General features: G+C 40.6%; 1 protein-coding gene across 3 annotated transcripts in view; it reads right to left on the bottom strand.

The window, feature by feature from the left end:
- The window catches only part of FGGY (FGGY carbohydrate kinase domain containing), a 2391991-nt gene extending 2381889 nt beyond the window's left edge, over nucleotides 1-10102 (bottom strand). For all 3 annotated transcript variants that reach the window (XM_044085530.1, XM_044085531.1, XM_044085532.1), the window contains exon 1: nucleotides 9978-10102. The gene's annotated coding sequence lies outside the window, so the exon portion shown is untranslated. The remainder of the gene's footprint in view (nucleotides 1-9977) is intronic.
- Between the last annotated feature and the right edge of the window lie 3803 nt (nucleotides 10103-13905).

The following is a 13905-nucleotide window of genomic DNA, read 5'->3' as shown; positions in this document are numbered from 1 at the left end:
CTGAGGTACTCCACTTGTCACTTGTCTGGAGCTGGATTTGGAGTCGGCTACTTATACGCACTGGGTTCTGTCAGTAAGCCAGCTGGCAAGCCATCGAGTGACGTAGGGATTTATGCCCAGATTTGTAAGTTTATCTATGATTCCATAGTAGGGGATGGTGTTGAAGGCCTTGGCGAGGTCCAGATAGGCTGTGTGGACCGCCTTACCCTCATCCACAGCTCTGGAGACTGATTCGAAGAAGTCAATCAGATTCAGGAGACAAGATCGTCCCTTCACAAACCCAAACTGGGTGGGGTCCAGTGTTTGAAGGTTGCCAATGTCTTTGTTTATAAGTTCCATGATGATGCGTTCCATGCCCTTGCAGATCAGGCTTGTCAGACTGATGGGATGGTAGTTCCCGAGATCCAAGGCAGATCCTCCCTTATTGAGCAGGATAACTGTAGCTGTGCGCCACTCAGTGGGCACAAAGCCTGAAGTGAGGCTATGATTAAACATGACACTTAGGTGAGGTGCCAGTTCATTTTGTAGTTCATGTAGTACACAGCCAGGGATGTCATCTGGTCCCATGGATGCTGTATTCTTAGCTTTGGAGAGTGCGGTTTTCTACCTGTGTGGCCATGATGATCAGAATTTGGCAATCTTTTGGTATTGAGATGGGCCCTTTAGGGGGTGAGAGGGGGGTGAAGTTGGCACTAAATCGATCTGCCAGGATATTGGCAATATCCTTGGGATCAGTATATTTAATGCCATTCTGTTGTAGCTCAGAGTAGATCTGAGCATTGCCATTTAGATTCTTGACATAACTATAGAATGCCTTGTGGTTGTCTTTGGAATCTTTGGCAATTTTATTTTTGTAACTAGCTTTTGAGGATTTTATGAGGGATCTCAGCTTCTTACTGAGGCTGATGGAGTTTTTTGCATCCTGGGATTTTCCTCTTTTCTGCAACAGTTTCTTCCTTCTGTTGTATAGTTTGTTTATAGCAGGGGACCACCAGATTGGCTTCCTTTTTTTGGAGAAGAGCATATTGATTCTATTTGGGATGGCACAATTCATGCACGAGTGGATGTGCTCGTACAGTGCCTTAGTGTAGGATTCTGCAGTCAAACTTCCAGATCCCGTCTGCATGGATGTTGTGAAGTTTGTCACTTCTGACTTCAGTAGCAAGAAGTTGGCTTTGGAGAAGTTTTTTAAGGAGGTTTCCTTACTGGGGGAAAAAAGTTGCTGAGAATAAATAATCTTTTCTGACTCATTTTGTACATGACCCGTAATCCTTTCCTTCAGTCACTATTCAGTCCTGCTACACCCCTCCCACCTCACTAAATAAATACCTTTGCAAATAAAGCTGTTGAAGCATTAACCTGCTTACTAACAGTGCTTTATTCAAAATTCCCAACTGTCCTTACTGATGTTCAATAAGATATGCTCACCAATTGTAATCAATCTTAAGGCACCTTTTAAAGGAACAGCAATTGCACCAATTCTTGAACTACTTCCATTATCTTGTGGGTATCTCCAGCTGTATCACATATGCCTTCATTCCCATCTCCAATGTTATCAATGATTAGACTACGCTATACAGGTTTTACATTGATTTTAGTGAATACATTGACACTTCTGCTACTAGGCCAGATAAGTGACTACTGTTTAACAGCCATTAAATTAAAGCAGAGATAAATCACTTGCATTCATATGTGGTTTCTGTATCTACTGCTTCTATCCACTTTACTGCATACAATTCTACAACTGAATAAAACTAATTTTACAATCAACAAACCAAAACTATGAGACAAACTCTGGGATGTTAATAGCTCTCAGCTTATTTACTTAAGAACCAGAAGCAAAGACAAAAATAACTGGGGCAGAGAAAAAAGGCCTAAAATCATGGACAGAAAAAAATCCACAAGTTTTATAAATCAACAAACCAAATATGCGATAAACTCAAGGATGCCCATAGTTCTCAACATATTTGCTTAACAATCATAGGAAAAAAAATATTGGAAGGAGTGGAAAAATGCCCAAGATCAGACATTTTTTTTAATTACTTTATTTCACCTAAAGTTAATAATACCAACAGGCAGAACTCTCCAATTCTAACAATAGGCAGGATCCTCCACATCTTTGCTAAAAAAAAATTGGTGTAAGACAAAAACAAAGGGGAGATGAAGGACCAAATCAGGAACAAATTTTAAGCATTCTGTAATTCACTTAAAAAGTTAATATAACAGATTTTGTACCAACATGCATCACATCATTATTGACTGACTGCAATCCTCAGTGATTTACTCAAATATCAAAAATGTTACAAGGGTCAGGGCAAAAATATTAGGCAAAATCTGTTTTGCAAAATAAGGAACAGTTCAGGTTTATGCAAACAGGCTTTGCATAAATATGCACTTATGAAGAATAAAAAGAATTAAAGGCTTTGTATCAGATGCATTTTCAGAACAATAAGAAGTATGAAATGCTAATGTCTGGTATTAATGACCAACTGTAATTCTCAGTGATTCACAAGAAAAATACACAACATCAAGAGGAACGGTACAAAGATAAAAAGAAATAGTTAATAAAACAACATACTTCACATCAGTGTATATCTTTACTGAATAATAAGTATGAAATGCTAAAGTGTGGTACTACTAACGGATTGTAATCGTCAGTGAGCTACCAAAAAAATATATGATGGAGAAGATAAAAATATGAAGCAATATCAGAGGATTCTGCAAAGCCAGCAACAGTTGAGAAGAAGGGGGACACATCAGGAACTGTTGTCAGGTACTCAATTCACCCAGCAAATGTCTCTAGTCTGGCCATGTATGTCAAAACTGAAAAACAAAAACTCATACTCTGCTGCTCCCCTCTCCTAAATGGCTTTGCTTTGAAACATTGATTTCCTGAGAGTCAATATTTCAAAAGAACTAAAAAAAATGCTGAAAACCAAAAGTGCAAAAAACTCCTTTTTTTCTTTTCTTTTTGCAAGGATTTAAGCCCCCTACATAACTCAACAGTTGCACCAACTCAAAGGGAGAAGTCTCCCTAAAAGATGAATCATTGCTAGTGCACAATTAGAAATTGCAACAGCAGTGATTTCTGATGGAAAAGGTACTCAGCATTATGCTGTTATATTTGACTCTTGACTCTTGTTCAAATTCTCCTTGAGTATATGTAGGAAAGCCCTCTTAAACACTGAATATTCACAGGTTTGTAGAATACTAATATAACTGAATTGATTGGTCAGGGGCATGGTCATTCAACTCATGGAGCTTTCCATTTCTCATGGCAGGAATAGAAAGTCAGCATCTCTTCACAGAACTCTGTTAAGCTAGGGCTGCCTTTCTGCCCTTTATTTATTTTTCCACCAAGTAAAAGATTGGGTGCATTTCTTTACTTAGCATAAATGCATACATACATACATACACAGATATACAAATAAACGGTATAAAACACCCTAGATATGGAGCCCCTGTGTGTAAACCTGACCATGCCTCCGTTAGGTAATATCTACATCTATGCTAGTCAATATAACAGTAAAAATGTCCTGTCCCTTACATAGTATGAAATCCAGTGCAGACTCCGGCAGAAAAAAAGTATTTCCTTAATTTTTCTAGTAGAATGTTGCGAATTACATCTCAAAAGGCTCTTTTCAACTCAGAAGAGCTCACACGTTTGTAGGTAATTACTAGGCTAGCAGCCCTTGTGGGCCCTTTTAAACTTAGCCAGTATCCCCTTTGTGCTTGAATTGACCTATCACATTTAGTGTTATATTGGCCTTACCAATCACATAGTAGATAACTATATATACCTGTAGTTAGAATAACTGGGATCATACCATATATAGTTTGCGGGGACACATGAGTGGGATAAAGCATTTAGGAGCTGCCTCTGTCCATTAGTAAGTCAGTTCCTCTTAAGTGTCCTTCTTTCATATGTGTATATATTTCATTTATAACATAGACAACTGCTGTTGCGTTACTGTATTTATGCTGGAAGCCATACTGCTTATCTGACAGGATATCATATTTCTGGAGATATGGTACAACTGGATATCATATTTCTGGAGACAGTACAATTTGATCATAGATAATTTTTTTCTAATATTTTTGCAAGGTGATCAATATTTGCTGTGAGGCAATACTTACTGATAGATGCTGGTATATTTATTTATAAAACGGGGAGTATTACTGCATGTTTAAAGGCAAGTGGAAGTATTTCTGTTGTGTGCGACAAGTGTATATAGACACAAGGTAGAGTATTACCTCCTTCAGGAAAAAAATGAGTAATACAACTCTTATTGGGCACCTCACCAGTCAGCAGTAGTAATATGTATATATACTGTGCAGTGCTAACTTTTCTGTACCCCGTGTCACTATCCTTAATGGGTCATCACAAAAACTACTGCTAGCATCAGCAGTTGTCCTGGGCATTGAAGCTCCCGATTTATTGCTGTTAAAACATAACGAATAGCACATGGAGACATGCGTGAATGGGCGTACCTTCGTTGAAGGTTGCAGGTCAGGGCTGGCAACTCGGTACGTAAAAATCTAATGCCAATCATTAGCGGACCGGAGTTCCACTGTGGCGACCCCTAACCGGGAAAAGCCGAAAGATACAACATCTATTTAGTGCCTGCATATTCTAACTGTTTCTTACTGAAATTGGTACACCTTGTTTGCTGTAGCATAGACTAGATCCAGGCCTGCTGAATCTAGCTTTATTTGTATGCTTGTTGTTTGTTTATTTCCCTGAAACGCTAATTCCACCTAAAACGCGGCCTTTTAGCACTTCTGTGGATCCCTAGTGATATCTGCATTGTCTACTGTACTTATTTCCTTGTTTCACTTGAAAGAAAGTTACTGCTTGTCGTTTTTGCATTTAAGTTACCTGTAACACATTGCATTTAAGTTACCTGGCACTTGCTCACTAAAGCAATTATATAAGTCAGCTCTAAAAAATTAAAAGCACTACACCCTCACAAACTCCCCTTGAGTACCTTGTTCCCCATTGCCCCTTTTTTTCAATTATAAATGAATTCCCAATACTATTCTAGCATGTTCAAAGGTCAGTTGTCAATCTCCACTCCGGTCCAGCTGGTGAATCTGGGAATCTTGAGGCAATGTTACAACTGCCTCATGTACACAGACAACCCTCTCCTCCTCCCAACAAATTCCAACACATGTGATTGATGCAACCAACCATATAGCCAAACTGGAGGCTAAGCTCTCTCAACTCAGTACTGGCGTAACCAGTCAGGAGGAGAAGGAAACCACACTCACTACAATTCCAGTCTCACATAGACCTACCACGACAACAAACCAAACACATAAACACACAAAAACATACTCGGTGGCTCTAAATAAAAATCTGCCTAAGCAGCAGAGACCTCCAAAGCAGACACCCAAGCAACCGCTACCCCAAAACAAAACACGTGCAACACATAGCTCACAAAGCCAGTGTGCCGAACAGTCACAGCCCTTAAGGCTAAACAACACACCTGATACACTTGTAATAGGTGACTCTATCATCAGGCACACTGACGTCCCGCTCACCAGGCTGAACAAGGAGAAGGTCACGGTGAGCTGCCTGTCGGGAGCTAGGATCCGCCACATAACACAAGCACTCAGGTCACTCCAAGGCAAGTACAAATATGACTCAGTCATTGTCCATGCTGGTGTGAATGACCCGAGACGTACCTCCTTGGACTACATGAAAAGAGACATAGAGGAGCTCTCTGAGCATGTAGCCCAGGCCAGTATGACCCTGACCTTGAGTAGCATCTTACCCTCACTAAGAATGATGCCACAATATGAAGACAAGATGATCAATTTCAACAATTGGCTTAAGTGTTGGTGTCATTCAAAGGGGATCCAATGCCTGTCAGCCTGGGATGACATGCTCGACAAGCCACGATGCTTCGCTAGGGACGGCTTGCACCTGTCACCCCTGGGCTTTCGGATATTGGCAAAGGCTCTTGCTACCCCCATAGTGCCTTTTTTAGGCAAGGCTCAAAAGACAAACCCACCTCCATAGGTATCACAAGGGATAAGAAACTAAGAGTAATGCTACTCAACACCAGAAGTCTAAACCTCAAGATGCACGCACTCGAAACTCTCCTTAGCATGGAGAACATTGATATCTGTGCAGTAACAGAAACCTGGTTCAAGGCTCCGGAGAGCACCCCAGCACTACCTGGTTATACCTCATACCATGCTTTTCGCCCCAAAACTTGGACCGAACCACAAAAGGAGGGGGAGTATCAATATTCGTCAAAGATACCCACACCTCCAGGTTGGTGGCACAACACGAAGCATCAGAGACTATCCATGTGCAACTAACTGTGGGTAAAACTGCCTTCCAGTTTATAGCCTGCTACAGACCACCCTCCCAAACACAGGAACCCCACTTGGCCTTCCTGAGAATACTGGAAAATATAAAGGTCTCTCCAAACACCATTATATTGGGTGACTTCAACTACCCAAACATAGACTGGGAGCATTACTCTAGCTCCAACACCCTAGCCCAAAGGTTCCTAGAATTTATAAACTCAAATGCTATGGAACAACTTGTTACCACTCCCACAAGAGGGAAAACATACTGGACCTGATCATCACCAACATGGGGACACTATGCTCCAGACCAGAAGTGTATCCCTCACTGGTAAGATCAGACCATAAACTAATCTCACTGGATATTCACATCCCGACCCCACCCCCTGCCCAGAAAACCACAGTGAAAAACTTCTCTAAAGCAAATTTCACACGCCTCAAAACCGAGGCGAAATCCTTCAAAGCCCCCGGGCCTGTGGAAAATACAGCCCAGACCGCAGAATCCTTTATAAACGCATTCTATGAATACCTTCAGGAATGCATGGATCATGCAATCCCAAATAAAACCAAGACTCAATCCTCTAAAGGCAGACGTCCTGTCTGGTGGACGCCAGCCATAAACAAACTATACAATAGAAGGAGGAAGCTACTACATGATAGAGCAAAATCCCAAAAAGGGAAGGCATCTCTGATCAGTATTAGCAAAAAACTACGGGCACTCATAAAATCGTCTAAAGCCAGCTTCGAGAGAAAAATTGCACAGAACACTAAGGATAATCACAAGGCTTTCTTTAGTTATGTTAGGAACCTGGGTGGGAATTCCCAGATATGCTCAGAATTAGTCCAAAATGACAAAAAATACACCGAGCCCACAGACATTGCCAACATCCTAGCTGACAGGTTCAGTGCAAACTTCTCCCCCCTCTCCCCACCAAAAGGGCAAATATCTATCCCATCAGATGCTCAGGTAAGAGCCGCCCTCTCCAAAGCAAAAAACACAGCATCAATGGGACCAGATGGTGTCCCGGGCTGCGTCCTACATGAACTCCAAGAAGAGCTAAACCCAAACATAAAACTACTGTTCAATCTTAGCTTTACTACAGGATATGTACCCAAAGAGTGGCGTACAGCAACAGTGGTCCCTCTCCACAAAGGTGGTGCCTCAACGGATCCTGGAAACTATCGCCCCATAAGCCTGACTAGCTTGGTCTGCAAAGCTATGGAAAGGATCATCATGGACCTCATAAACAAAGATATTGGGGACCTACAGACACTGGATCCTACCCAGTTTGGCTTTGTTAAGGGCAGATCCTGCCTCTTAAACCTGGTCGATTTCTTTGAAACAGTCACCAAGGCCATTGATGAGGGGAAGGTGGTCCACACAGCCTACCTGGACCTCGCAAAAGCCTTCGATACAATACCCCACTCGGGCATTATAGATAAGCTCACCAGCTTAAATATAAACCCCTATGTCACTAGATGGGTTGCAAACTGGCTCAAGGACAGAACCCACATGGTTAGAATTGCTAGAGCCATGTCAGACTCCAAACCAGTTAAAAGTGGCGTCCCACAAGGCTCAGTCCTGGGACCTCTCTTGTTCGGTATATATTTCTCAGCGGTACAGGCCAACACGGAAGGACTGTGGCTGACCAAGTTCGCAGATGACTGCAAACTGGGCGCCATAATCAACTCTCCAGCCGACACAAGCATCCTCCAAAAGGGTCTCATAGAAACAGACAACTGGTGCCAGAGCCATGGCCTCAAGCTAAACGCCAAAAAGTGTATAGTCCCCTTTGGCAAAAACAAAGTGCCCACAAATTACCACATAGGTGGTAATCTATTAAGTACAGAAGAAGTCATTAGGGACCTGGGGACCCAAGTTGATAGCAATCTCTCATTTGACAACCACGTGGCCAAAGTGGTTAGAAAAACATTTTATATAGCCCACCTAATCATGAAGGGATTCACATCTAGATCAGGGGAGGTCATCGTGCCTCTTTACTCATCCCTCATCAGGCCCATAATTGAGTACAATGCCCCTTTTGGGATGTACCTTACCAGACACCTGCAGCAACTGGAAAGACCCCAAAAGTACCTCACCAAGAGGATCAAAGGGCTCAAATAGATGCCATATGCTGCCCGGTTAAAGAAACTCCAGCTCTACTCAGTGGCATACCACCTGCTCAGAGGCGATCTGTGCCTGACGTATAAAGCCATGTCCAACCCGGAATTAATGGACATGCTGCACCTCAGAAAATCCAAATCCCATCGAGCTACGCACTCGAGAGACTTGAACCTCAGCACTGAAATAAATAGGACATGCTGGAGGGACAGATTCATAACCCAGAGGCTCCCTTCACTCTGGAATAAAATCCCAGTCCAAGTTAGGCAGAGTCCCACACTGACTCTCTTCAAGAGGAATCTTGATGAGTGGATGGGAGATCGTAGGTTTACCCCGACTATCACTTCTGTGTCACGGTTAGACTGAGGCACAGTATACTAACCTCAAAAAAAGGCATAGCAAAATTAATTTAAAATGGGTGGCGAAAGCCAAACACACTCTGGCTAGGCTTATAAATGCCCTAGGGCAGATAGCCTAGTATGAACCTATGAACAACAACGACTTAAAATACTCCATCAGAATTCAGCCAAAAGAATGCTTTAGAACTAAAGTCTCTTTGAGGCTAAATACAATGCAGTTAAGTCACTGTGCTATGTTGTCATCAGAACTATTACTTGCAGTTTTTTGGGATTCATACATCCAGCCAAAACCCCTTTTCTATTTTTGCACATAAGGTCGGGGTGTTACTTCAGCTGTGACAATTTGTGATTCATACAAATTTTGCAATAATTTGTGGTTCGTCCAGTTTAATTTTTCTAAGTCTTTTGGGTTTCCAACACCACGATGGGAATGGGCCCCATTCCTGGGTCACAGTATGATTAAACGTCGTGAAATTAGTTTTGTTTCAATCTTTGACGTTAGCCAAAACAGCACCCATAATGTACCCAGAAGCCCAAACTGACTCCTTCTGTAATTCATATGGAGTTACATGTATCGGTAGCATATCTAAATACGACCCTAAATTATTTTTTTATGAAAATTGTCCGGGTATCCTTCTTCCAAAGAAATTAGTAAATGTCTCAGGACAAATTAGATGACACATTTGTATGTCTATATGTCCCGGGGTCTAAGATGCTTAAGTGGTTGGTCTGAAATAACAATTCTTCACAGCGTGCAGTCCTTTTATCAAACGTCACATTTCTATTTACGCTGTTTGTAACTGTGCCCACAATTTTCACAAGTATACCATTTAGTGCTCATTATTCTCCGAGAGTAGGGTGGATGTCTTCTGTGCATAACAGTGGAAAATCAACACGTACAGCAAATTACTACAAACAAAACTTCAAATATTTCAGCGTACTAACGTTTGGGGGGAGGGCCTCCAAACTACGTATTGCCAAACCAACTTTTTGAATAGTGTTAGATTGAAACAATATCCTACGTACATAAGGGAATTAGCAGTATTTGTCCTTGTTTCTGAACAAACATACCGGCAAACTAACAGAAGACCCGGAAGATTTTTATTTGTAGATAACCTTTAGTCATTCATTTTTACTACACTTAATTTGCTTTACTTTTCAAGCCGCTTACTTACAGTTAATAGTGCAGAAATTTTCGGGGTGAGATTGGTCTTCACTTACAAGAACTAAATACGCAAGTTATATATCGTACATTTAACTAGTGAACTTTGGTATGATCCACGTTTGTTTTTAGTTTATTATCTACTTTGTATCCTACGGCAAGCCAATGGGTTCAGTTCAGGCTACACGTTGTTAATGTTCAAGATTTGGAATAGCAGATTTGTATTTACATTTACAGGACTTTGATTATCTCTTACCACTCAACTGCCCAGTTTTACGCATAATGTCCAAATGTTTACTTCATATTTTTAGTCTGTTCTTCATAAAATTTGTGGTTTTCTGGAGTTTTGGAGCAAATCAGTGAAGCCCGAATTCACTAAATAATAGGGATTTGTTTCAGACTTTATATCCTTCAGGAAATGCATGACAACATATCTTTTATTCTACCAACTTTCTATTCTAAGAGCTATATTTACAATTTATCATTATTTTTGGTGCTGTTCTACAACAATGCCACATTACATTAATATTAAATGAATGAATTTGCCTCCACAATCAACCCAAGCCAAATGTATTTGCTGTGACACTGCAGCAAAGTGCAGTAGCAGGGAAAGTGCATTTACTAATATCAGTTTCTTACATGGCCCTACATTCCAGTTTAGGGAATTCCATCTCCATTCCTTTACTATTACTGAATTCCCGAAAAAAGTGTATTATCTTTGTTATATGATGCAAAAGTCCACCCCTTTTACACAGTTCAAAACGTTTAATAGATAACACAAAGAAGGCAACAATTCAGCAACGAGCATGCATTCATCTCAACAGTCTCTGATTTTGCCTGATTTTTTTTTTTTGCCCTGTCTCATAAAAGGTTTGATTTTCTGGAAAGTGACTGAGGATTATGATTAATCGGTAATGTCAGAAATTATAGTTTCATACTTTGTATTGTTCCAACAATGTCTGTGTTAATGCAAAACGTTTTGCTCTATTAATGTTTTTTAAGTGAATTAGAGTTATATTTAAAAATTGTCCCTGATTTTGGTCTTGGTCCCTACATTATTTTTGGCTTTGTCCAAAATTCTTGAGCAAAGAAGTTGGGAGGTATGAATATATAGGAATTACTGGGCAACATGGAAACTTTTGGTGACACAGTGCTGCAGCAGGAAGTAGTGTGTGTATACCTTTCAACTTTTCTTCAGCAAAGTAAATGGTTAAAATGTAAAACAACTGCTCAGGTTTAAACATCCAGATAAAAACTCATGGAATCAAACATAAAGATATTTACACTGTTCTGTATAACATGGACTATCAGTAATAGTTTATTATTGCATGGATATAGACAGAAATTTTTAGAACTAAACTGTTACACATAATACCTCATATAATAGTTCACTTCTGTTGGGAGAGAAGAGGCCTTCTGCAAGATGGTAATTGCAAGGCTGTACCTGGATGTCCTTACAGCTTTGAGCATAACATACTATCTTAACATTTCGATACAGAAAGTAATATGCTCCCACCTCCACCTCTCTTATTTCCTTATCCTAGGAAGTTATTAACTGTCATTATACAATTCCTCCCCTAAAACGTGCACGCTGATTGGCCAGCCCAACCAGCGTGCCCGTTGTAAATCCCTCAATATACTAACGGAAAAGGTCCGTCGCCGGACTTTTCCATTAGTATAAAACACTGTCTCGCTATGTTAAAAGAGTTTAACATAGCGACACAGGTTTAAAAAAAGCAACGGAGATCTCTGTTGCTTTTTTTAAAGCTGTCTCGCTATGTTAAACTCCTTTAACATAGCAACACAGTGTGTAAAAAGCAACGGAAATCGCAAGATCTCCGTTGCTTTTTTTTTTTTAAAGCTGTCTCGCTATATTAAATGGGTTTAACATAGCGAGACAGCTTTAAAATAAGCAACGGAGATATCCGTTGCTTATTTTAAAGCTGTCTCGCTATGTTAAACCCATTTAACATAGCAAGACAGTTTTTTAAAAAAAAAAGCAACGGAGATCGCAAGATCTCCATTGCTTTTTACTGTTTTGCTTATTTTAAAGCTGTCTCGCTATGTTAAACCCATTTAACATAGCGAAACAGTAAAAAAAAGCAACGGAGATCTTGCGTTCTCCGTTGCTTTTGCCCACAGCTCTGATGTACTGCGTAGGCATGCGCAGTACATCAGAACTGCCGCAGAATACCAGAAAGCTGCGGAAGGGCAGTAAAGAGGCATTATACAATGCCATTATTTAAGAAAAGTAATTATTTCTTTTCTTAAATAATGTCATTGTATAATAGCAATAACCCACTTCTGGGTGTGGGTAATGCTGGATTTACCCACGGTTGGCTTTGTTTGGTCCCTCGAGCTTTGCCCTCGGGACCAAACCACGCCAACTGTGGGTAAATCCAGCATTACCCACACCCAGGCGTGGGTTATTGCTATATTATTGCTATTTGATACAGCTGCATAGGTTTTGAAAAGTATAGAACATTAAATATTCTTGTTGCACAGTTATAAGCATTAAGTTAATAATTTACATTTTTGACCCACCTCCATGCCTACCAAGTATCTGATCACTCAGCATGATTCTGTTCATTGGCCCCAGAAGAATGAGAGCTGATGTCATCAAGGCATTTCCATAGGTAGCTCTCAGAAGATTTTTGCTTTAAGTCCTAACTGCTACATAGTATGGCAACATAGTAAGTGCTTCAGTGCTAGCACAGGTGGATGTGAAGTGGGCACACTGTAGAGATGTCACTTCTGTGGGTGAAATATGTCCTTTGACAGCCTTACCACTCTTGTGAGAAGACTGCTCCCACTGGAACTTAAGTTTCTCCTAATGGAGTAATAGCAACAGAAGTGCCTCTGAGGGCTCCTTATTGAAATGTCGGCACTCAATGTCCCGTGCTGAAAAGCCAGAAAAAAAAAGATTGAAAACCTGGGGAAGAGAGATCTCGAACATTGATCTTCTCCTTTAAATTTCTTTTTGCAGGGGACAAGCCCCCCCATGCACCGCCACAACCCCTGAACTTATATATACCAACTCCAAGATCGCATAATTTGGAGAAAAGGGGATATTCAAAGAAATGGCATCTTGGACTTAGTATATGTAAGTCCGATCTTTTGGCCATTCAGTCTCCATGTTTCAGAACTCACTGTAGCAGGTCCCAACATTTCAAATGGTTACCGCCCTAGAGACATGCCATCTGAAGTGCTACCCCTCCCCCATAGACAGACAAGCATGTGATGTGTCTTCATTCCTATCACTCCCTGGATGGATCCTCCAGTGCTCAGCCCACTAACTAAACCCAAGGTTCACAAACCAGTACTTTCTCTATCAATGTATTTCTGATTTGATTTAAATGTCTACTCAGAGAAGAACAATTATCAACTGACTGCTGTATATAACATGTCTCAAATAGCTCTCAGTTAATTCTGAGTTATGTCTGGGCTCCATTAAAATCCACAGCTGTAGTTTTTTACCTAGTCTTCATCTCCAGGGGTCCAGAAGTTGCCAGCCAGTTCACCTTTTGGAATCAGGTCTAGGGCTCTATAGATCCACATTAGCATACACTGAAGACTGGCAGAACACTGGCTTAGTAGATTGACACTGACTAACTCCTTGGCCTAGTATATTACCCCAGTCATAAAATCTTTTGGTTTAACTTCTTCTTCACTATGTGTGTTCGTGGCTATTATATAAAATGCCATCTTCAATGTTTTTACATCTTTGCCATCACCTCTGTCTACTTGCGCATATTTATAATCAGCAAACCCTTTCAAAACTATATGACTTCTCTATTCTTTAATATTCTTAATAGCAAAACAAAAATCTGTTCTTCTAATTAAAGTATTTTGCGATATTTTTGTATTACAGGTTCCAAACTGACCAAATCATAGAGATTTAATTATTTCTTCCCTAACCATGCATCTATGTCTTCTCCCAT

This window comes from Protopterus annectens, chromosome 10.part0, assembly GCF_019279795.1.
Source record: "Protopterus annectens isolate FY-2018-M chromosome 10.part0, PAN1.0, whole genome shotgun sequence".
NCBI lineage: Eukaryota > Metazoa > Chordata > Ceratodontiformes > Protopteridae > Protopterus > Protopterus annectens.
This window is presented reverse-complemented; position numbering and strand designations above follow the sequence as displayed.